The sequence below is a fragment of the Diceros bicornis genome, chromosome 26, assembly GCF_020826845.1.
Source record: "Diceros bicornis minor isolate mBicDic1 chromosome 26, mDicBic1.mat.cur, whole genome shotgun sequence".
NCBI classification, from domain to species: Eukaryota; Metazoa; Chordata; class Mammalia; order Perissodactyla; family Rhinocerotidae; genus Diceros; species Diceros bicornis.
Genome location: NC_080765.1, coordinates 26,656,629 through 26,682,609, shown reverse-complemented (window position 1 = coordinate 26,682,609; position 25,981 = coordinate 26,656,629). Strand labels below are relative to the sequence as shown.

At 40.4% G+C, this 25,981-nt stretch overlaps 1 pseudogene; it reads left to right on the top strand.

The window, feature by feature from the left end:
- The first annotated feature begins 346 nt into the window (after positions 1-346).
- The window catches only part of LOC131422510 (acyl-coenzyme A synthetase ACSM1, mitochondrial-like), a 49,167-nt pseudogene continuing 23,532 nt past the window's right edge, over positions 347-25,981 (top strand).

Sequence of the window (25,981 nt, the reverse complement as noted above, 5' to 3'; positions counted from 1 at the left end):
GGATGTCCACATGGCTGCCATCCTGAGCTTAAATCCCAGGGGGTGAAGGAGAAGGAGAAGACCTTCAGAAACAGGTACCAACTTCATCTAGTATCTTGAGTTTCTCCCCGTCACTTTCTGCCCCGTCATTCCTCAGCTGGGAAGAGACATCCCCACCTAAATCAATAAGTTGTGCCTTCCAAATTCCAGTGAGCTGAAACAAAGCTATAACTCTAGCAATTAATCAGGAACGTGCCTCCTTTTGGTGAAGGAAATTCCTGCTCCATGACCAATCTATTAGCCATCTCTTCCCAAGGCAGGTGGTGACTGGAGAATTCTGTGCCTGCTTCCTGAGGACTGCCCCACCATGCAGTGGCTGATGAGGTTCAGGGTCCTCTGGGGCATCCAAAAATCCTGCCATGGCTTCCTCCCTGCCCCTTGGCACCTGCGCTGCCAGCCTTTATCAGGAGCTGAAGCCCCGAGATGGAATGACCACGATACACCCGAGGAATTTAACTTTGCAAGCGATATACTGGACTACTGGACTCAAATGGAGAAGGTGAGGAGGCATCTGTGATGGGGGGGGTGAGTACAGGAGTGGCCTCACTGGCCTTATCTTGCTCCTAGTAGGCTGAGGGGCACAGAACCAAGAACAGCTTCTGCCTCAGCTTACCAGTGTCATGGAAAAAACTTATGTTTTGGGGTTCAATTCTCAGCCTAGCCACTGTCTCACGTCTCTGAACCTCAGTGGTTTCATCTGTGAAATGAGGATAATCTCATTTAAGAAATAAGACAGCAGGTACACAGTCAGTGCTCCATAATAGGGAACAAGTACAAAGTTCTAATCACAAGGTGCACAAGTTAATGTTAGCCTGAGTCTCTTAGTCTTCAACGAATGGGATTGTGAGTCTAACTGGAATTCATCTCATCAAACTTGGGCTTAACTTCAGGCTACACTCAGAGGGAGGGGACAGACCACCTCATTGTGCACATGAGCATCTGACACATGTAGGTAAGTCATGTCATCCATCTTCCTGTGAGGATGGCAAGTCCAACTGGCGTCCTCCCTATCAACTACCTGTGGGAACATGGCTTTAGGGTATGTCCAGAGAAACCAGTCCCTGTGGCCTCTAGAGGTTACATATCTCTGCAGAAAAAGCCAAGGTCTTGGTTTGCCTTTTCCCCAGAGACAGACCAAGAGAGCAGCATTGGTGACACTAGGACTTGGAGTAGATGATGGGCGGCGTTCCAGGTACTAAGTTCCAGCTGGTGATGTGCACAGTGTGAAAACTCACCCAATATTCTCTCTGTACAGAAGAGAGAATTCACCTGAGATGAGTCACAGAGTTGATATAATTTTTAAATTTCCTATGAACGTGTATTCATATGTTAGTATTCAACATTTATATGCCTTTCATGGGAGCTTCCTGACCTCCTCCTTTTTCCTTCCTCTGAATTTCCATAATAACCCCAAGGAAAATAGAGCCCTCAGTTATGGAGAGCATTTTTTATGTGCCATGTCAGCACTTTACATCTACTACTCTGATTAGATGAGCACTTTTATTATCCTCAGTTTCCATATGAGGAAACTGAGGTTCCAAAGGTTTAAATAACCTATGGAAATCACATACCTAATAAGTGAAGGAACAGAATTTGGGTCCAGGCTGTCTGATTCTATAATCCATTACAGTTATGCACCACATAAGGACTTTTTGGTCAATGACAGACTGCATATACGACAGTGGTCCCATAAGACTAGTACCATATAGCCAAGGGTATAGTAGGCTATACCATCTAGGCTTGTTTAGGTACACTCTATGATGTTTGCACAATGATGAAATCACCAAACGATGCATTTCTCAGAACTCAGAGCAGTATTCTCATTGTTAAGCAATGCATGAATGTATTTAACCTCATCTCACAATCTGATGATGCCAAAACATCTCTGCCTTCAAACTATAAACTGACTTTCATCACTGTCTAGACCAGAAATCTGGTTAAGACCTTTTGAATCACGAGATGGGCTGGAGAGGGAGCAGGTAGAGAGGAGGAAGTGATGCCATCACTTTTCCCTCGTGTCTCTTCATAAAGTCCTTATCAGTTAGTTCACGCATCAACCCATGGAGATAACCACCAAGTAAATCCCCCCAGAGAACACCAGTCTTTGTTGGGTTTTGTATCATCGTTATCAGTCATGGTCAATTCCTCCATGTATCCAAATTTCTCCCACCCTCAAGGTCCCCATCCCATTAATTTTCATTCTTACAACACTTCTGATCTGTCTGTTTCCACTTTTCCAATTGCCTTGATGATGGTCAGTGTCTTTCTAGTGATGCATGGTGCCTGGCACCTAGCAGTCCCTTGATAAATGTTTGTGGAATAAATTAATTTTGAAACTTTCATCATAAGCACCATAGGTTTTATTGCTGCTGCTATGAAAGACCCTCCAGAGGGCATGCCACCACAGTCCACTCTGGCTTCCTGGAACTCCCCTTACAACTTAAGAAGCATCACCCAGAAGCTGATCCATGGCTAACCAACAACACAGCCCAAAACGTAACAGATTGACAGAATTTATTTTGACTCACTTTTCAACACGTTTTACCTAGAAAATGTAAGTTAGAAATCCAACCATTTTATGTGAACTCTTCTGATTATTTTTTTAGTGTTGACAAAGAATTCATTATAAAACAAAAGAAAATGCCTTATAAGCTAGACAGTCTAGGTCCATGGGTGGAATACAGTTGCTTGTTCAGGCCACCAACTTGTAACCCCTGACTGTCCTTGGAAATTAAACCCTATGTTACTCTAGGCTCCTAGGATATTATACTCAACTTCAATTGATTCCTGGAGCAACCTCCCAAATCTATTCAGGAGAGGTCACATTCGTGTCCAAATTCATTCATTCTGTCTCCTTAATACTATATTCATTCATTCAGCTTAGACTTGGTGAGCACCTCACATATGCCAAGCATTATTCTAGATAATAGAAATAGAAAAGTAAACAAAAGATACAACTCTTCATTTTTCCTCTTTAAATGATGTGATTCCCCACTTTATGTCTTAAGAGAGCTGAGTACAGCATCTGGGATGTTAACTTCTATTTGTTTTGTCGAAAAATTGTGACAAGAGCAAATTCTTCCTACCAATCTCTGATGCAATTTAACATTAAACATTGCTCAAGAAATATAGCCAAAAATATATTAACCACAAAGATTAAAAAAAAAACCCAGGGTGCGCCCCATGGCTTAGTGGTTAAGTGCGCGCTCTCTGCTACTGGCGGCCCGGGTTCGGATCCCGGGCGCGCACCGATGCACCGCTTCTCTGGCCATGCTGAGGCCGCGTCCCACATACAACAACTAGAGGCATGTGCAACTACGACATGCAACTATCTACTGGGGCTTTGGGGAAAAAAAGGAAGAGGATTGGCAATAGATGTTAGCTAAGAGCCGGTCTTCCTCAGCAAAAAGAGGAGGATTAGCATGGATGTTAGCTCAGGGCTGATCTCCCTCACACACAAAAAAAATAATAATAATAAAAATAATAAAATAATAAAAAAAAACCCAGCTGAATATCATTGATACATAATGTCTGGCTCTTTGTCCTATAATGTTTGCTGAAGGAAATTAATTTATATGCTGCCAAACATTCCAAATTCCTTAATATCCAGTAGTCAGGTCTGCCTAGATTTCTTTGAGCCAGTGGATGTGTTTTGTGGCTCCTGAATTTAATTCCATAATTTTACATAAATAATTAGTAACAGTCCTAGGACCTATACAATTTAAAAGGTACCTCATGTTCCTCTGAAACGATTAGACTTTTGTCCCAGCATCCCATAAAGGACTCCTCCATGGTATTCACAAAAAGTCTAAATCTTTTGTAATTCTTACACACGTAGTGTCATTGGCACTACAATGTAAGCTCCATGAGATCATGGAACTTTTGCTGTTTTGTTCACTGTTGTATCCCCAGAGTACAGAACATGCCTGGCACATTAACTACTTGTTGAAAGAATCTAAATGCATGCAGACCCTGGACAGCAATACAACCAGCACAAGAAACACAACATTGGGGCCTGGCCGTGACTTGGTTGTATTTTAGCAAAGGGCTGTTTACTTTCTCATGGATGTATTGTAAACATGCATAAGGAAATGCAGGAAGCTTTGCCACAGGCAGGCCTCAGGCAGAGAAGGCACAACAGAGGTCAGGAACCAGGATTGGGCTTTGGGGCTTCTTATGTAAAAATCACATCTCAAAATAACTAAACATTCATTCCCATGTGGCAGCAATCGGTGGAGCTAAATAATTGCTGCCCCCTTGGGAGGCGCATGGCTCTCCAGTTTGCCCTGGAGGAACCTGGCAGGCTTCTCTCTCACAACCTTGCCCCAGTAACCTGGCTTACTTTCCTGGTCCCTGTAGGCTCTGAGTTTGCAACCTCTGGTGTAAAAACAAGATTATCCCAACTTATCTAAATATTAATGGCATAATACATATTATTTCCCAATTAAACATAATGCAAAAAGTTTTGACTTCCAGACCTTTAGAGTAATCTTCCATGGTAAATTCTTTTAAAGTCTGGGTGTCAATCAATTACTGGTTAATCCATGTGAATTGATTCTCCATGACTGCGCCTCCCAGTTTGACATATCAGACTACATATTGGTCATTTGGTGAGACTGTAAGGAGTTCATCCACTTTTTATCAATGACAATCTACAAAGGAATAGCATGCCATTTATCATTTTAAATTGCATTTAAACCACTTTCTTTGTTAGTTAAATTACAATCATTCTTATATGTAGCCGTATTTAAAATGAAACTTTGGTCATAATCTGCATCCAGAAAATTTGATCACTGGCCAATTTAGAAAAACAAATCATTCTCTTTATCCAAAGATATAAAGGCCTGATCCCATCTTTAGATTTAATTTAACCCCAAAGAACCTTATCATTCATTAGTTATATCCCAGAGTTGTTTTTATTTATTCCTACAACAAATATTTACTGAACATTTACAATGTTCCAGGTGCTCTTCTGAAAGCTTTCCTATAGAATTTAAAAGTTTATTACAATTTCTTTTGCTGTTCTTGTTTTGTTGAGATATAAATGACATATAACTATCACTATTTTCTTGAAAAACACAAAAAGCATCAGTTTTTCAAGTCAAACTCTTAACACACTAGTATGCGTACCAAAAATTTTAGACGTAAAGTCTGAGGTTTACATTGTAGAAAAGCTTTTAGTAATGGACTTAATTTCTTTAACAGATACAAGGTTATTAAGATTTTGATTCTATCAGCTTTGGCAAGCTGTATTTTTTTTTCTCTAGCGATTTGTCCATTTCATCCAAATTGTCAGATTTATTAACAAAAAGTTACTTATGATTTTCTCGTATTGCTGTTTTAATGTCTGTAAGAATGGTAATAATGTATGCTTTTTGTTCCTGATATTGTTAATATGTTTACTTCCTCTTTTTTTCTTGATAAGTCTATCTAAGAGTTTACCAATTTTATTATCTTTTCAAAACAAGCTTTGCTTTACTGATATTCTCTATTGTGTATTTGTTTTCCATGTCATTGATGCATGCTCCTATCTTTATTATTTCTTTTCTTCTACTTTCCTTTGATTTGATTTGCTGGCCTTTTTTGAGCTTCAGGAGATGGAAGCTTACATCCTTACTCTTCAGCCTTCCTTCTTTTCTAGTACATGCATTTAAAAATATAAATTTCCCACTAAACACTCCTGTTAAGTGCATTACACAAATTTTGATATGTCATATTTTATTATCATTCAGTTCAACATATTTTCTATTTGCCTTTTTGAGTCTTCTCTGACCCGTAGATTACATAGAAGTGTATTGATTAGTTTCCAGATAGTTGGGGTGGGCTGGGTGGGTTTCTCATTGTCTTGTTGTTACTGATTTCTAGCTTAATTCCATTCTGGTCAGAAAACATATTCTATTTTAAACTTTTGTAATTTCTTGAGGTTGGTAATTGTTCCAAATGCAATGGAAAATAATGTGAATTATATCACTGTGAGGAAAGTGTTTTATCTATGTCAATTAGGATTTAAATTCTCTCAGTCTATCATATTCTATCATTAATTTACAGAAATCACTAAATTTCAACTTGCATTTCATTTTAATTAATACTGAGGCAAACCCTTTCTATAGACAAAAAACTTTTATGTGTTTTAATATTCAGAAAGAATCTTCTCACTCATGAAATCACCTAAGTGATTGGATAAGCCTTTCCAATTTTCCTTCTTCAAAGTATATTTTAGTTAGAGATTAGCAGGGAGTAGCTATGTAGGTTTTTGTTTATTTAAACCAACTATATTGATGTATAACTTACATAGAATAAAATGCACACATTTTAAGTGTAAAGTTTAATGAGTTTTAGAACATTTTTATGACCTCAAAAGTTTCCTTTTGTCCTTTCCCGGTCTATCCTCACCCATCCCCACCCTAAGCCCCAGGCAACCACTGATCTGCTGTCACTAGAAATTACATTTCTCTCTCCTAAGGTTTCATGGAAATGAAATAATATGGGATACACCCTTTTGTGTCTGGTTTCTTTTACTCAGCAACTCAGCATGATGTTTTTGAGATTCATCCATGTTGCTTTGTGTATTAGTTGGTCGTTTGTTTCTTTTTATTGCTGAGTTGCTTATTCAGCATTTTATCTTCTAAAATGATTTCTCAATTTCCCTCAATTTCAAACCTCACTGCATAAAACTTTAAATTTCAAATCCAGTGTAAGGGTTGTATTTTTTCTTCCACCCTTCTCTCAATATCATGTTATCAGATTAATCCTTAGCACAAAAATCCATAACTACTTAAGCAATATCTTCTTCGAGCTGTGAAAGTTAAGGGCTAAAATACTGTCTGAATTCTGAGCAGCAACAATTGTTTTCTACCTTGATACACCAGATCTTCCATCATTTTTTAAACTCCTACAGGAACATTCCATGCTCTGCTCCCCTTATATGGGCAGTGCACAGCAGTCATTTACACTTGCTAAGATTCTTTTATGTGTTGGGCAAGAGTTTTTTTCATAGCACTGATTTTTTTCACAGATATGAATACATGAAACACACTCTTTTGTTCCAATCATCTGAGTCAAAGGTAGTAGGATCATGTTTGCACATATGTGGAAAAAAATTCCTGGAAGAATATACACCAAAAACTATCAGTGTTAACATTCAGGGAGTGAATATGTGATTTAGAAATTTGAAGACATTTTTCTGTTTATAAGAAACTTTTCTGTTCATAAGCTTCTGCATTGCCTGATTTTTTACTCTGAACATGTTTTGTTTTGGGAATAAAAAAATGAAATCTTTAAAAAAAGCATGCTCATTATAGAAAATGTGGGGAAAATAAGAAAGTTGATTTAAACAAGAAAACAAAAATTGGCCATAAATATTTAAAACCATTTACGTATGTTTCTATATGTGTGTCTTGTTCACCATTGTATCTTTTTGGTCTAAGAACATAATGGCATCTAAAAACATTTAGCCTTAGAAATAATGAGAATTAGGTAATATTGAATGAATTAATTAATATTACTAACATAAATTTGGATTATAATGTAAGTATGGTTTTGCTTTTTAAAATTGATATTATATTGTGAGCATTTTTATTGCAAGAAAATCTCTGAGAGTATTTTTATTGCTTTTATCATATTCTATCATTTTGTAGACAGCACACAGTTTGATCCTGTTGTTTTTATCTATTCTGCCAATATTTGTCTTCTGATTGGGAAATTTAGTCCACATACATTTAAAGTAGTTACTGATAAGGAAGGATTTACTATTGCCATATTGTTAATTGTTTTCTTGATGTCATAGCTTTTTTTTTGTCCCTTATTCCCTCTTTGACTGCCTTCCTGTGTGCTTGGTTGATTTTTTTGTAGTGATATGTTTTAATGCTCTTCTCATTTCCTTTTATCATATTTTCATATTTGAGTTACTCTATATTGTCCTTTCATTTCAACCTGAGGACTCCTATTAGCATTTCTTATAGGGAAAGTCTAGTGGAAATGAACTCCCTCAACTTATTTCTCTGGGAATATCCTAACTTCTCCCTCATTTTTGAAGGATAATTTTGCTGGATGTAGAATTCTTCGTTAACAGTTTTCTCCCCCCTCAGCACTTTAAATATATCATCCCACCACCTTATGGCCTGCAATCCACTAACAACCTTATTAAGCATTTCTTATACATGATGAGTCACTTTTCTATTTCTGCTTTCAAGAGTCTCTCTTCGTCTTTAGCTTTTGTTGTTTGATTTTAATGTGTCACTGTGTGGTTCTCTTTGGGTTTTCCTGTTTAGAGTTCATTGAGCCACTTGTATGTGTATATCCATGTCTCTACTGACATGTGGGAAGTTTTCAGCCATTATTTCTTCAAATAATCTCTATGTCCCTTTTTTTCTCTCTCTTCTTCTAGGACTCCCAGAATGTGTATATTTTTCTACTTGGCATTATTCTGTAAGTCCCTTAGGCTCTATTCACTTTTATTCATTTTTTTTTTCTTTTTGCCCCTCAGACTCAATACTTTCAAATGACTTGTTTTCAAGTTTACTGATTCTTTCTTCTGCCTATTTGAGTCAGATATGGAACCCCTCTAGTAAGGTTTTAAATTTAGTTATTGTATTTTTCAGCTCCAGAATTTCTATTTGGTTCTTTTTTGTAAATTCCATCTCTTTGTTCATCATCTCATTTTGTTCATATATCAGTTTCCTGATCTGCTTTAGTTCTTTTTTCTTGTTTCCCTTTAGGTCTTTCAGCATATTTAAGACAGTCATTTAAAAGTCTTTTTTAGTAACTGGAGCCTGGGTGCCTTTAGGGTCAATTTCTAGAGATTTATTCTGCTCCTTCGAATGGGCTATATTTTCCTATTTCTATATAGGCCTTGTGATCTTTTGTTGAAAATTGGACATTTGAAAACAGCAGCCACCTCTCTCAGTCTATGCAGATTGGCTCCATGCAGGGGAAGACCTTCAGTAACAGTGTCAAAACTTAAGGCCTTCTCAGGTCTTTTCTGGCATGTTTCTTTCCTGGGCCTGTGCATGTTCTTTTTTCTAATTTTCCCATGCACATGGCTGATCTTATATACCTTAATTTCAATAAAAGTATCATCCTTGCTTCTTCTTGGAGTCTTAGATGTTCTATTGTATTCCTCTGTCTGTAGTTTCTTGCCTCTAAGTGGCTACAGGTCTACAATCTTCACACACCCTGGCATCTGCCACTGCTTTCAGACTTTCAACCTGATGTTCAAACCATGCCACCCTTCCCATCTGAGCACCAAGTCAGACGAGACAGAAACCAGTCCCTCAGGCAGCCCCCAGACAAGCCAGAATGTCGTAAACAAGTTCCACTCTTTTCCTTCTGTCCCAAGGATGGGCTGGGAATTGGGTGGCTTCCTCCTGACCGTGCTACACCACATCAGAGAGGGAGTGGTGCAAGAGTGAGCAAAAACATCACAAAATGTCCTACCATTTTGAGTATGCTTTTTATTGTTTGGGCATTTGTTGGTTGCTGTAGATCCTTGACTATTTCAAGAGCTCCCACAAAACCATTTTGGTCTCTTGTTTACTTGATGTTTCTCTGAAGGAACAAGGGCCTGGAGCTTCCTAGTCTGTCTTCTTGCTGATTTCACCTCTAGAAGTAATTTATTTAAAAATAAATTCCCCCCAAATATTCAGGAACTAAATTAGGCTCTTTTATTTTATTGTGTAGCAATAATAACAGTAGTAATATTCATTGAGCACCTACTTGGGCCAGGCACTGTTAGTATACACTTTATTAATTTAAATAACTCATTTAAACTTCACTACCTTCTAGGCGGTGTTATTGTTGGGATTTCATAGATGAGAAAACTGAGGCATAGAGGGGAATCCACTGTCTATATGAAACTAAGACAGACACATGGGGGAATGGTGCTTTAAGTCTTCAGTAGGAGACATGAAGGCTATTCATGGTTTTATGTGACTTGAGAGGAGGTGGCTACGGTAGACCAGAAGAACTCGGCTGCATCACACCCACTGCTAACTTCTCTTGGCTCTTTAATTGCTTTAACATGGTGTCTCATTGCCTGAGCTCTGCTCACACTGGAATATGACTATGGCAGTGGATTGGCCAAATAAGTGCCCTTTCCTTTGAAGGAAGTAACACATGGTATATGATCTTGACCAGGAGGGCAAGAGAGGTCCAAACCCAGCCCTGTGGTGGGTGAATAACCAAGGGGATGAACTGAAGTGGAGTTTCAGAGAGATGACAACTTAACGCGCCGTGCAGCCAACGTCTTCACGCAGACCTGTGGCCTGCAGCAGGGAGACCGTCTAGCCTTGATTCTGCCTCGAGTGCCTGAGTGGTGGCTGGTGACTGTGGGCTGCATCCGAACAGGTCAGTGGCTTGGAGAGACCCCTATAGACCTTAGGGCTGGACTAGAGTCAATTGGTCCTGCAATATTAGGTGCTTTCTCTTTCTCTACCTTCTTTCTTCTCTACAGTCTTTCTGTTTCTCACACTCCCTCATATATTCTTTTATTCTTTGTCACTCATTCTCTCCTTCACACTCATCCACTCTTGAACACAATATCGTAATTCTCTCCCATTCACACACACATACACACACACACTTGCACAGTCTCAGATACTATTACTTTTTTTAAAGATTCATCAATTGTTAACATTTTACCATATTTAAGGCCCCCTGCCCCACTGAGTCATTTGAGAATCAGTTGCAGACATTGTGACACCCATAAATACAAGATAAATACCCATCAATACTGGAGTGTTCATCTGCTAAGATCCAAGACATTCCCCTCACAGAACCACAATAGAGTTACCATACAAGAAGTCTAACATTGATACAATATAGTTACCTGACATACATCCATAGTCAAAATTCCTCAGTTGTCCCAATAATGTCCTTTATAGCCTTTTTTTTTCTTTAAATCCAAAATCTAATCAAGGATCATGCACTGCATTTAGTTATCATGTCTCCTCAGTCTCTAATCTAGAACGATTTCCTAGCCTTTTCTGAATGACAATGACATTTTTGTTTTTGTTTTACAGAAGCTAGTTGTTTTACAGAGTGTCTCTCAGAATTTGTGCTTCTGACTCTTGATTTATGATTATATTCAGGTTAAACATTTTTAGCAGGAGTAGTAGACCAGCAATGTAGTGTCTTTCTCAGTGCATCACATCAGGGGGTATATAAGTTGATTTCTCCCATCACCAGTGATATTGTTTTATCGCTCTAGTGAGGTGGTATCCACCTTTGTAAAGGCACCTTTCCCCCTTGTAATTAATAAGTAATCTGTGGTGCAATATTTATGAGACTGTGTGAATATCTTTTTCCCCAACAGTCCTTCACCTTATGGTTTGAGTATCCATTGATGACTCTTGACTGAATTGACTATTATTATGGTGGTTTTATATGAAGATTTTCTATTTATATCATTCCCTCTACATTTATTAGTTAGCATTTTTCTGTAGAGATTTCCCTTCCCCTTTTAAATACCTATCTATTTAGCTATATAATTTAGAATCAGTCTGGGACTCATGGATTTTTAAAATCACTTCAGTTCTTCTATGCATGCTTATATAACAATCCATCATACTCCTGCTTATACTTCTCTCTCTCTCTCTCTGTCTCACTCATATTCTCTCACAAATAAATAGTTGGTTCATCTATCAAGGTCATGTGGAATCAAGAACTAACAGCAACAACAGAGGGAGCATAGAGAAACTGTGTCATCTGTAGATCTAAGAGGAGGCCTATGGGAAATCCAAGACATGAGCAGAGCCCCCTGGGATGAGCAGAATTACAGAGGAGTAGAAGGAAAGGCAGGGAATTCCGTGAATGGACATGGCACGTGCGAAGGCTTAGAGTCAGGAGTAGCCTAGATGAGGAATGACCATTTTGAAATAGAGATTAGAGTTGTAGGAGAGAAAGGTGGAGAGTGGACAGCACCTTCAATGTCAGGATGGAGAGTGTGGTGCTTTCCTGGAGAGAGGGCACAGGTGTCAGTGCAGAGAAGAAGTGTGTTAGGGAAAAGTCAGTGCTCTGTGGAACTTAAGCAGGTAATAGTATGAAAGATGGGTGGTGGGAAGATTCAGGGCAGGGCATCTGGTGGAGAGATTAGAATCCAATAGGAGCACACAAAGGCTTGACCTAATTGTTGGTGATGGAAGATGGAGAGGAAGGGAGGAAAGTTCAAAGGACAATGAGGTTAAATTTGGATATGAGGAATGAAGGAAAGAGAAGAGATTCAAGATGACAACAGGGAACTGACAAAGAGGGAAGTGAGAGGAGAAAGACGGGGATGGGGATGTGCTAGTCCTGATGTCAGGGACACTGTCCTACTTGCACCTGTATTCCCAGATCCCATGTGAAATTGTGTAAAGTAGGGTCCATCTGTCTACCAGCTGGATCCATCTAGTGTAGGAAAGGTGAGGGCAGCATTTTCACACTTTAACGTGCATGAGAATCACTTGGGCATCTTGTTAAAATGCAGATTCTGATTCAGTAGGTTTGAGGTGGGGTGTGAGATTCTGTGTATCAGTTGGTGCTGATGCTGGTGGTCTGCAGACTGTACTTTGCAAGCAAGTGGTTAGGGGATTTCTATGCAGATGATGCAGACCTGAAGCCCATGGTTGTGAAAGAGAAACTGAGACAAAACTGTTCCTTTCTCATCCCCAGGGATTGTCTTCATGCCAGGGACCACCCTACTGAAGACCAAGGACATTCTCTACCGACTACAAGTGTCTAAAGCCAAGGGCATCGTAACCACTGATACCCTTGCCCCAGAGGTGGACTCTGTGGCTTCTGAGTGTCCCACCCTGAAAATCAAGTTGCTGGTGTCTGACCACAGCCGTAAAGGGTGGCTGGACTTCCGATCACTGATTGAGTGAGTTTCTGGTCTGATGAATGTGCTTTCTGAGGAATGGCGGGAGAAGGCCCTCCACTCCCAAGTGCTGGTAGACGAGCAGCCAGTGGTGGGAAGCTCACCAGGTCTAAGACCAGAAAACTTCTCTTCCCGGCTATGCCACTGCCTTGCTGTGTGACCCTGGGCTGGTTCCTTCTCCTCTCTTGGCTGTGGTTGCTTTATCTGTAATATAAGGAAATTGAACTTCTGGGCTTCTCTCACTAAAGTATAATCACCCTGGGACTGTGCAAAGGAGGTGTGTAAAGTCAGATGGTTATTGTGTTACATCTTCCTTGTAGGTGGGAAATCTAAAATATTATTTTTATATAAGAGGTAAATATATGAAGGAGTTGGATGAAAGATTAAAATGAATTTTTAAGGTGAAACTGTAAACTGCAAGGAAAATTGAGGCAGTGGCTGGCAGGAAGCTTTGGGAGCAAACACTTTCCATCTCCCTGGGGCTGGGTGCCCTTAGGGACATTGCAGGAAAAGTTAGGGAAGTGTTGGAGGTTAGGAAGACCACTTCCGCGACCAAAACTCTGAATCTGTGAGCCTTCAGGCACTTCTCATATCACACACACAAACCACACTGGGTCTGCTTTCTTGAGGCAACCCTTCAGTTTTTAAAGCTCTTTACTTCAACCCCAAAAGGCAAACACTATGGTGAATTCACATCTTATTCCAGAGTCTGAACTCAGAGAATTAAATGAAATAGTTAAATAAAGAATACTTTTTAAAAATCCCTTAAATTGCTCAGAGTCAGTATGGTACCATTTCTCAGCAAGAACAGTGGAGCTGTTGTTTCCTCCAGTACTGGGATGATTTGCAGTTCTTTGACTGAACACCATAGAAAGCTGGCGTTTGCCATCATAGACGCCCCAAGAGACTCCCGGTCTAAGAGAAGCACCCAGGACTCCAGGCTGACTGAGGGAAGTGCAGGTTCTATCTAACATCTCAAGCTCACGCCAGGGCAGATGCATGGATGTGTTTCTTTCACTCTCACTCTCCCTGACTTTCTCTTCCCCACCCCTCATCACCAGTTATGGAGTTAAATTCCTATAAAGCTAGCTTGTATGAAAAACAAGCTTAGCGGTGTGATAAAGAGCACAGTCCATCGATCAGACTCTCTGGGTTTGAACCCTGGCTGTGCCACTTGCTGGCTATATGTCTTCAGGTAAGTTACCTACCCTCTCTGAGCCTCCATTTCCTCATCAGCAAAATGGGCTTGATAAGAGGAGTACTCCCCTCTCAGGGTTGCTCTGAAGACTGAATGGGCTCTTATTTGTAAATCATTTAGAGCATTGTCTGAAAAATAGTCAGTGGCATTTCAGTATTTGTCCAGTTAAAAAATAATCCGCTCTATTGTCCCCATTTTTTAAATGAGGAAATGTCAGTCCTCTTTTCCAAGGCACTCATAAACTCCGTTTGATGCCTTATACTGGGAGAACCAGTCTTTCTTCTAGTATTACAAACCCATGGTTTTCAACCTCAAGCCTCATGTTGTTACTTTTGCTTCCCTAGAGGATGCAGGAAACATGACTTCTCTCTGTTTGTTTGAATCCCTTTGCAGATCAGCATCCCCAGATCACACCTGTATTAAGTCAAAGACAGTGGACCCAATGGTCATCTTCTTCACCAGTGGGACCACGGGCTTGCCCAAGATGGCAAAACACAGTCATGGACTTGCCTTACTATCCTGCTTCCCTGCATGGTAAGAAAGAGGGCACAGACTTAGAGGCTGGGCCACAGATCTGGGGTGGTGTGGGTGTCTGAGTGTGTGTATGTGTGTTGGGAAAGGAGCTCTGAGTAGAATTGACTCCATCCTGTTTCTCCCTTCTGCTCTCTTTGGTTCAGACCCCTGAGGGCCTACAGGGTGAAGGCTGGGAATCCTCAGTGTTTGCTGACAGAGGCCTCTGGATGACACATGAGGCACATTTGGGTCCTGCCTGAGCACCTTCACAGGAGGTGTGGAGGAAATGAGGGTGGAGGCAGTAGGCACTCTGCAAACCACACAAATGACAAGCCATTGTGTCCCTGTCAGTGGTTCCAGGGTTTGGTGGGAAAAGACAGAATGTTCTAGCAATGTGACCTGAGGTGATGGGTCCTCTCTTTTCTCCCGTTATGGACAAATCAGACTTGGAGTTTTTCAATCATGAGCTCTTAGGGAAAATCCCACCTAGAACCAAGCCACACCAAGCCCCTGCCCCTAACCTAGAACAAACAATCATAGAGGCTGAAGCTGTAGCCTTGGGTTAATCATTTAATCAATTTTAAACCAAACATCTTCTCTGCCCTGCCCCTCCCCCAACTAGTAATAATTAGACTAAAGCAAGTTCTATATATTTTCTAACTTATTAACCAGACTGGGGCAGAGAAGGCTTCTTGTGGACATTAGGTATCTGCACTAATGATAACAACTGAGTAGCAAAACCCTGGAGGAATGGGGGTGGAAAGAAAGGGAGGATTCTGTGCAGCCTGAGAAATAAAGTCAAAGGCACAAAGATACAAAAAGTAGCATTCATGGAACCACAGAGACTTGGGAATAGCTGGTGCTCAGGGTGTCGGGTGAGGGACAGGTGGAAGGATTCGGGAAAGTCAGTGGGGCCCAGATCATGCAGGGTCTTGTGGGCCTTGGTGTAGAGTTTGGAGTTTATTAGGAAAACAAGGGGGAAGGTATTGAAAGACTTTTAGTAAGTGAGAAACCTGATCAGATTTGTATTTTGAGAAGATTCACTGTGCCTGCAAGATGGAGAATGGACTGTAAAAAGTTAAAATGGAGTTAGAAAGACCAGTAAGAGGGTCTTCGAATAATCCAGGATGGCAGTGGCTTGGACAAGGTGCCAGAGACATGAAAGAAGTTAATACATTTGAGACTTAGGAGATAGAATAGACAGGATCTTCTCACTAGACGTGGGAGATAAGAGGTAGGAAGTCAAGGTTGACGCCCAGATTTTGAGCTTAGACAGTTTCATGGACAGTAATGACATTCACTGAGATACAGAAAACACTGGAGGAGAGAGAATTAGTCCAAGGGGGGCAGGAGAGATTAGGATCAGCTCAGGGGGAGGTGTCTGAGAGACACAGATGGGTTGCCCCTGAAAACCATAGTCCCCATCCCTTGATCACATCCCCCCATGATCACATAGCTGAGGCCACTGTATTTTGGAGTTAGCAGGAAAATGCAGGAGCTGAAGATGTCTGATGTCTTCTGGTGCCTGTCAGACCCAGGCTGGATTATGGCTGCCGTGGGGTCCCTGTTTGATCCATGGACAGCAGGGTCTACAATCTTTGTCCATCATCTGCCCCAGTCTGACCCCAACGTCATTGTCCAGGTAAGAAGACTAACCTTCCAGAATCAACAAGCTCCCAGAAGAAACTCAGTTTCAAGCTCAAAAGCTAGACCTTGCTGAGAAATATTTTATTTAGCAAAGAAGCCAATGGGCATAATATAACCCTGGTTCTGGGTTTCTCAAAGTGTGAAGAACTGAATCAATCATTGTATCAGAATCACATCAGGATGTAACCATGAAGAAAACACACATTTCCAAGCCCTTCCCCAGACCTGTGGATCAAATTTTGTGGACTTGGGACCCAGAATATGCATTTTGAGAAATTGAAGCAACCAGAACAAGCTCAGGTCTCTTAGATCCTGCCAGGGCCAGGCAGCTGGTGTGTGTGTGTGTGTGTGTGTGTGGCTGCTCAATTTAATGAAGTGTTTAAAAACAGAGCCCTTGGAATATGACAATCTAGTTTCTTATCCCACGTTTGACATTGATTAGTGGTTTACTTGCCACTCTGAGCCTCAGTTTCCTTATCTGTAAAATGGGAGTTTTGGTTAATAGTTATTGCCTCATAAAATTGTTGGGAATATTGATGAGATGATACAGGCAAAGTGTATAAAGTACTTAGTCCTGAGGCTGGCACATAGAAAACACTCAATAAGTGGTAGCAGTCGCTGTTATTGTGCAAACGCTATGATGATATTTGAGGTCACCTGCATGAACTCCTTCAATGTATTTCCCTTCACCTGAAAATTCTCTTTGCCTCTCCACCCGCACCCTTGCTCAGAGGCAGACTTGCCCCTCGCCTCTCCAAGTCCACCCCCCTCCCCACAACGACTGGAGACTTCTTTTCCCTTCCCTTCTGTTAGGAGGCCCTCTCTATTAACCTTTAATCTATTAACTCTTTTCTCCTGTATTTTCAATCTAACTTTTCATTTACTCTACTCCCTCAGTCCATAAACATGTTCAAAGTTTGCCATGCTAAAAATAACTTCCCTTCACCCAGGTACACATTGGACCAACTCGTCTTTCCTCTCTTAATATCAAACTTCTCCATAGAACCTTCTCCACTTGCTGCAGCCGCTTCCTCTTCACCCAGCTTACTCCGAAACATTGCAGTCCTCCGAGGGTCTGCCCTCACCATTCCTCTCCCTCCTAAGCAATCTCCTCCACGTCCATTTCTCCAGCAAGCACATCAATTCAGGTGGCTCTCAAAATGGCACCTTGGGTCTAGTCTTCTCTCTCCATGCGAATTCTCCCATGTTGATCTGGTGGGTCAAGTCCATCTGATCGTCCCTGCAGCACCTCAAACTGCACTTCCCATTTCTCCTTCCTGCCCCCATATCAATACCAGCCTCTCCGTCATTATTTACTGCCCACATTCTGCCAGTCCCTGAGGCCTAAAGCTGCACAAACAACACTGAACCCACCTCCCTGCCTCCCACCCTTCCAGGTCTAATTCTCCCTCCACTACATGGGGTGTCCCAGAAGTGCTAGTGTGTTTTAAGCTTGAATTATTTCAAAGTGTTAATTCTACAAACTCACCAAAAAACCCCTAGCATTTGAAAGTTTAGTTATTTTTATTTATTTCCACTTATTACTTTTGTGAATTTTTTTTCTTTCTCATTTTTTTAAATTGATGTTTTAATAGTTTTTAACATTGTGAAATTTTGGGTTGTACATTTTTCTTTGTCCATCACCATATACATGTCTCCCTTCACCCCTTGTGCCCACCACCCACCCCCATTGCCCCTGGTAACCACAATACAGTTTTCTCTGTCCATGTGTTGGTTTATATTCCACATGTGAGTGAGATCATAGTGATTGTCTTTCTCTTTCTGGCTTACTTTACTTAACATAACACCCTCCAGGCCCATCCATGTTGTTGAAAATGTGACAATTTTGTCTTTTTTATGGCTGAGTAGTATTCCATTGTATATATATACCACATTTTCTTGATCCAGTCGTCAGTCAAGGGACGCTTAGGTTGCTTCCACTTCTTGGCTATAGTGAATAATGCTGCAATGAACATAGGGGTGCATAAGCATCTTTGGATTGTTGATTTCAGGTTCATTGGATAGATACCCAGTAGTGGGATAGCTGGATCATAGGGCATTTCTATTTTTAATTCTTTGAGGAATCTCTATACCATTTTCCATAGAGGCTGCACCAGTTTGCATTCCTACCAGCTGTGTATGAGGGTTCCTGTTTCTCCACATCCTCTCAAACATTTGTTGTTTTTTGTCTTGGTGATTACAGCCATTCTAACGGGTGTGAGGTGATATCTTAGTGTTGTTTTGATTTGCATTTCCCTGATGATTAGTGATGTTGAACATCTCTTCGTGTGCCTATTGGCCATCTGTATATCTTCTTTGGAGAAGTGTCTGTTCATTTCCTCTGCCCATTTTTTGATTGTTTGTTTGTTTTTTTGTTGTTCAGTTGTGTGAGTTCTTTATATATTATGGAGATTAACCTCTTGTCAGATATATGTTTTGCAAATATTCTCTCCCAGCTGGTGGGTTGTCTATTCATCTTGATTCTGGTTTCGTTAGTCCTGTAGAAGCTCTTTAATCTGATAAAGTCCCACTTGTTTATTTTTTCTTTAGTTTCCCTAGTCTGGGTAAGCATGTCATCCGAAAAGATTCCTTTATGACCAATGTTACATAGTGTGTTGCCTATATTTTCTTCTATGAATTTCATAGTTTCAGGTCTCACCTTCAGGTCTTTGATCCATTTTGAGTTAATTTTTGTGAATGGTGATAGCAGATAGTCCACTTTCATTCTTTTGCATGTGGCTGTCCAGTTTTCCCAACACCATTTATTGAAGAGACTTTCCTTTCTCCATTGTATGTTCTTAGATCCTTTGTTGAAAATTAGCTGTCCGTATATGCGTGGTTTTATTTCTGGGCTTTCTATTCTGTTCCATTGATCTGTGTCTGTTTTTGTACTAGTACCATGCTGTTTTGATTACTATTGCTTTGTAGAATGTTTTGAAGTCAGGGATTGTGATGCCTCCTGCTTTGTTCTTTTTTCTTAGGATTGCTTTAGCTATTCAGGGTCTTTTGTTGCCCCATATGAATTTTAGTATTCTTTTTTCAATTTCCGTGAAGAATGTCATTGGGATTCTGATTGGGATTGCATTGAATCTGTAGATTGCTTTAGGTAATATAGACATTTTAACTATGTTTATTCTTCCATTCCATGTGCATGGGATGTCTTTCCATTTCTTTATGTCATCATTGATTTATTTCAATAATGTCTTGTAGTTTTCGTTGTATAGGTCTTTCACCTCCTTGGTAAGATTTATTCCTAGATATTTTATTCTTTTTGATGCAATTGTAAATGATATTATCTTTTTGAGCTCTCTTTCTGTTAGTTCGTTATTAGCATACAGAAAAGCAACTGATTTTTGTAGATTGATTTTGTACCCTGCGACTTTGCTGTAGTTGTTGATTATTTCTAATAGTTTTCCAACGGATTCTTTAGGGTTTTCTATATATAAAATCATGTCATCTGCAAATAGTGAGAGTTTCACTTCTTCTGTACCTATTTGGATTCCTTTTATTCCTTTTTCTTGCCTAATTTCTCTGGCCAAAACCTCCAGTACTATGTTGAACAGGAGTGGTGAGAGTGGGCAGCCCTGTCTCATTCCTGTTCTCAGAGGAATGGCTTTCAGTCTTTCCCTGTTGAGTATGATGTTGGCTGTGGGTTTGTCATAAATAGCCTTTAGTATGTTGAGGTACTTTCCTTCTATTCCCATTTGTTGAGAGTTTTTATCATAAATGGATGTTGTATCTTGTCAAATACATTCTCTGTGCCTATTGAGATGACCATGTGGTTTTTATTCCTCGTTTTATTGATGTGGTGTATCACGTTGATTGATTTGCGAATGTTGAACCGTCCCTGTGTCCCTGGTATAAATCACACTTGATCATGGTGTATGATCTTTTTAATGTATTGCTGTATTCAGTTTGCCAATATGTTGTTGAGGATTTTTGCACCTATGTTCATCAGCAATATTGGCCTGTGATTTTCCTTCTTTGTATTGTCTTTGTCTGGCTTTAGTATCAGGGTGATGTTGGCCTCACAGAATGATTTAGGAAGCGTTCCATCTTCCTCTGTTTTTTGGAATAGTTGGAGAAGGATGGGTATTAAATCTTCTTTGAATGTTTGGTAAGATTCACGGGAGAAACCATCTGGTCCTGGGATTTTATTTTTTGGGAGGTTTTTGATTATTATTTCAATCTCTTTACTTGTGATTGGTCTATTCAGATTCTCCATTTCTTCTTGGTTCAGTTTTGGGAGGTTGTATGCGTCTAAGAATTTATCCATTTCTTCTAGATTGTCCAATTTGTTGGCATATAATTTCTCATAGTATTCTCTTATAATCCTCTGTATTTCCATGGTATCTGCTGTAATTTCTCCTCTTTCATTTCTAATTTTATTTACTTGAGTCTTTTCTCTTTTTTTCTTAGTAAGCCTGCCTAAAGGTTTGTCAATTTTCTTTATCTTCTCAAAGAACAACTCTTTGTTTCATTAATCCTTTCTACTGTTTTTTTCATCTCAATTTCATTTATTTCTGCTCTGATTTTTATTATTTCTCTTCTCTGCTGACTTTGGGCTTTGTTTGTTCTTCTTTTTCTAGTTCTGTTATGTGTAATTTGAGGTTGCTTATTTGGGCCTTTTCTTGTTTGTTAAGGTGGGCTTATATCACTATGAGTTTCCCTCTCAGGACCACTTTTTCTGCATCCCATAGGGTTTGGTATGGCATATTTTCATTTTCGTTTGTTTCCAGATAGTTTTTGATTTCTCCTTTAATTTCATCAATGATGCATTGGTTGTTCAGTAGCATGTTGTTTAATCTCCACATTTTTGTCACTTTCCCAGTTTTTTTTTCATGGTTCATTTCCAGTTTCATAGCATTATGGTCTGAAAAGATGCTTGTTATGATTTCAATCTTAAATTTATTGAGGCTTGCTTTGTTTCCCAACATATGGTCTATCCTTGAGAATGTTCTATGCGTGCTTGAGAAGAATGTGTAGTCAGCTGTTCTTGGATGGAGTGCTCTGTATATGTCTACTAGCTCCGTCTCGTCCAGTTTTTCATTTAAGTCTACTATTTCTTCATTGACTTTTTGTCTGGATGATCTATCCATTGATGTAAGTGGGGTATTAACATCCCCTACTGTTATTGTGCTGTTGTTAATGTCTCCTTTTAGTTTTGTTAATAGTTGCTTTATGTACATTGGTGCTACTATGTTGGGTGCATATATATTTAAAAGTGATATGTCTTCTTGGTGGAGTGTCCCTTTTATCATTATATATTTCCCTTCTTTGTCTCTCTTAACCTGTTTTATCTTGAAGTCTACTTTGTCTGATATGAGTACGGCAACACTTGCTTTCTTTTGTTTGCCATTAACTTGGAGTATTGTCTTCCATCCTTTCACTCTGAGCCTGTGCTTGTCTTTAGAGTTGAGATGTGTTTCCTAGAGGCAGTGTATTTTTGGGTCTTGCTTTTTAATCCATCCTGCCACTCTGTATCTTTTAATTGGAGAGTTCAATCCATTTACATTTAGGGTAATTATTGATATATGAGGGCTTAATATTGCTGTTTTGTCACTTATTTCCCAGTTCTTTTGCATTTCCTTTGTTTCTTGTCCCATTTGTTTCGGATTGCCAATTCAGTTTGGTTGTTCTGTCGTTTGACTCTTCTAGTTTTCTCTTTGTTTATCATATGTGATTTTGTTTTGATTGTTTGTTTAGTGGTTACCTTGAGGTTTGCGTAAAAAATCTTGTGTATGAGATAGTCTATTATCTGATGGCCTCCTATTTCCTTATACTAAGTCAATTCAATCACTTTCCTCTTCCCCTTCTAAGTCGTTCTGGTTATACCTTATTCTATCTTGTGTTGTGGCTCTGTGTTTACAGTGATGAGGTTAAATTTATTTTTGGTGAATTCCTTCCTTTGATCTTTGATTTTGGTATTTAAGTGGTTGTTAACCTATTCCGGTAAAGATCTACTATTTTTCTGAGTTTATCTACCTATTTTTCTCCTTGCTCCAAGCTTGGTATTCCTTTTCTCTTCTTTTTTTCAGGCCTGAGGGCCTTCTTGAGTATTTCTTGTAGTGGGGGTCTTGTGGCCATGAACTCCCTTAGCTTTTGTTTATCTGGGAGAGTTACTATTTGTCCATTATATTTGAAGGATATTTTTACTGGATAGAGTATTCTTGGCTGAAAGTTTTTGTCTTTCAGTATTTTGAATATATCATTCCAGTCTTCCCTAACCTGTAAAGTTTCTGTTGAGAAATCCGCTGAGAGCCTGATGGGAGTTCCTTTGTATGTTATTTTTTGTTTTTGTCTAGCTGCCCTTAATATTGTCTCTTTGTCATTGACTTTGGCCAGCCTTACCACTAGATGTCGTGGAGTGGACCTTTGCCTGTTGATGTATTTAGGTGATCTGTTGGCTTTGCTTACTCGTATTTCGTGCTCCTTCCCCAGATTTGGGAAGTTCTCAGCTATTATTTCCTTGGATAGGCTCTCTGTTCCTCTTTCCCTCTTTTCTGTCTCAGGAATACCTATAATTCTTATGTTACATTTCCTAATAGATTCAGATATTTCTCGGAGACTTTCTTCATTTCTTTTTAGTCTTAGTTCTCTCTCCTCTTGCATCTGGAGCATATCTGTATTCCTGTCCTCTATAATGCTAATTCTTTCCTCCATATTTTCAGCTCTGTTCTTTAAAGATTCCAATTTCTCCTTTATCTCCTGCACTGTTTTCTTCCTCTCCATCAGCACTGATTGGTTTTTCTTTATGATTTCCATTTCTTTTGTGATGAAACTCCTAATCTCATTGAATTGTTTGTCTGTGTTATCTCATATTTTGTTGAGTTTTTTTATCATAGCTATTTTGAAATCTCTGTCATTTAGGTTATGGATTTCTGTGTCTTCAGGGTTGGTTTCTGGGTGCTTGTCATTTTCCTTCTGGTCTGGTGATTTCATGTACCTTTGCATTCTGGTTCCTGTATTGGCTTTGTTGTTCCTCATCCTGGAAATATCTGGTTGCAATCTCCACTGGCCGCCACTGTGTGGGGGTAAAGGGCTGTGTAATCTGAGCCCCCTGCACTCCGCCCCGGCTATTTGCTGCGATCTGCCGGTTGCTTGGTCTGGTCTGGTCAGCTGAGCTGCAGGGTCCAGCTTGCAGGGAGGGGGGTGCTCTCTCTTCTGCCTGTTGGGTCCCTGGCGTGGGGGGCTTCTCATTCACCCCTCGTTATCCACTCTCCTGGGGTGCTCAGATGTTGATGGTACCCCGTAGCAGTTCTGAGTCCTCTGTGTGGGAGTTTCCCACTGGCTGAGAGAGCCCAAAGAGCTATGGTTTCCCCGCAGAGGGCCACCCCTTCCCCCTCTCTGGGAGCTGCACAGACCGGGATCGCTGATCTGATGGGGAGGGAGAGGAGTTCTCCTTACCTCTCCCCACTTCCTCTGGGGGCCCAGCACGTTCCACTTTCAGATGCGTGGCAATGTGGATCTTTTGGATCTTGCTTTTCACTGTCTAGGATTCCGTTGTTGGTCTGTGACCGTTCCTTTTGTTGTATCTTATCAGGGGAAGAGTTTACAGGAAAGCTCACTCCACCATGATGCTGACGTCACTCTCCTCACTTTTGTGAACTTTTAATAATAAAATTTTAATTTAGTTTAAATTAATTTTACTTTATTGAGACCCTCTTATGAAAGATGGGAGATATTGACTAAAACAAAAAATGTTAAATTAAAAATTTACAATTTAAATTCAAAAAACAGGGGCCGGCCTGGTGGTGCAAGCAGTTAAAAGCGTGCACTTCGCTGCGGCAGCCCAGGGTTCACCGGTTTGGATTCCGGGCGGGCACTGACGCACTGCTTGTCAAGCCATGTTGTGGCGGCGTCCCATGTAAAGTGGAGGAAGATGGGCATGGATGTTAGCCCAGGGCCAGTCTTCCTCAGCAAAAAAGAGGAGGATTGGCAGATGTTAGCTCAGGGCCAATCTTCCTCACAAGAAAAAAGATTCACAAAACAAGACTTCCCCTCTATATTTTCTCTCTTCCCACCCCCACAATTTGGACTTTCTTGCCAGATCTGTTGCAAGAGTTCCCAGCTCCACATGCCTACCAAAAGCTGAAAAGCACCAAGATGAGTCAAAAATTACAACTTAGACAATAACAACCAGAGCCAAGGTTTGGTGAGGACTTATTAAGCACCAGGCTCTTGGCAAGACCATGACACCTACTGATCCATACGTACTAAGCAACGCTCCCGTGGGTGCAAGTACTAGAAACTCACTTCAAAGTAGCTTAATGGAAAAAGGAACATATGGAGGGAGGACATTGGGACATGCCATGATGCTGGAGGAGAGGAGGAGATGCTGAGCCTGACAATGGTTTGGAACAGGAACCTGAAAGACACTGGGAATTGAGGCAGCTTCTGCATCTCCTCCCTGCTTTTCTCTATCTGCTCCCTGCTTTTTATCTGCTGATCTACTTTGTTTCTTGCCATGAGCTGAGCCAAACATGGCGGCCACAGCTTTCCCAGGTTGATATTCTCCCTTTCCAGATGACCAGGCCACACCAACTAGAAGCTGAGTGGCCCAGTTTAAGTCAGTTGTCTGTCACCAGGTCACAGATCCAATGCTCTGTGCCCAGGTCGGGGTTATAGACACCAACGTGGCTGGAGTGGGGTAGAATGAGGGCATAGAGAGATATTCTTTAGTGAGACTGGGAGTGAGGATAGAACTAAATTTTTTTTAAAAAATAGAATATGAATGTGAGATGTTGCAGAAGTAGAAGCCAGAGATTTAGACTCAGAAAGCAAGGGACACAGGGTGGAGGCACACCTCCCCTAAGTGCCCATCATACCTCATCATGGTTCTATATGGAAGATGTGGATATTCCCACTTTACAGCTGAGGAAACAGAGTTGCACAGAAGTGAAGTAACAGGATTTGAATTCAGGCCAGGCAGGCCCCCAAACCCACGTTCTCTTCCCTTTAGTATTCCTAGCTCTCCCAGCATATCTCCACCCAGATCCAAAATTCTGAAGAACTCCCACCTCTAGCTAAACAATGTTGAAAAACAGACATTTTAGACCCTAAATAATCTGGCTCTGACTAATCCCAATCTACTCAAATTTACTTCTTTTTCCTCTCCTATGTGTCTAAATATATGATATTATTTAACTTTGCTTCAATGTTTCTTCAGCTCCTGAAACTATTCCTTCTATCTTCAAGACCCTCCCCCATTCCTTGCCTGTAGACACTGTAGCCATTTGTTAAATGCTCCAACTAAACACCACCTGTTCCATTGATGCTCCTGGACCAGCTCTTCAGAAGGAATGTTTCCCTCTGCTATGTTCTCTCAGAACTTTCTTCAAATCTGTCTTATGACATCTCCCAACTTCTGCCTTATTGTTTGAGTCCTGACTTATCTCCTCTATTAGTACCTACTCTCCACAGGAATTGGGACTTTATGTTACTCTTCTTGTGTCCCCCAGCAGTACCTGACAAACGCCACGTACAAAATTCACGCTCAGTGTATGTATATTGAAAGAACTAACAAATGAATAAATGGGCTTCCGTAGAGGAGGGATTAGAATTAAAATGCTAATAATTGGCTGATATTTTTAATCTTAACTATAAAAATAAAATTCCTTCTCTCTTCACCTTCTAGACACTCTTCAAATACCCCATCACCCAATGCCTGGCTGCACCATCCGTATTTCGAATGATTCTGCGGCAGAATTTAACCAGGTATGGCAGAAATG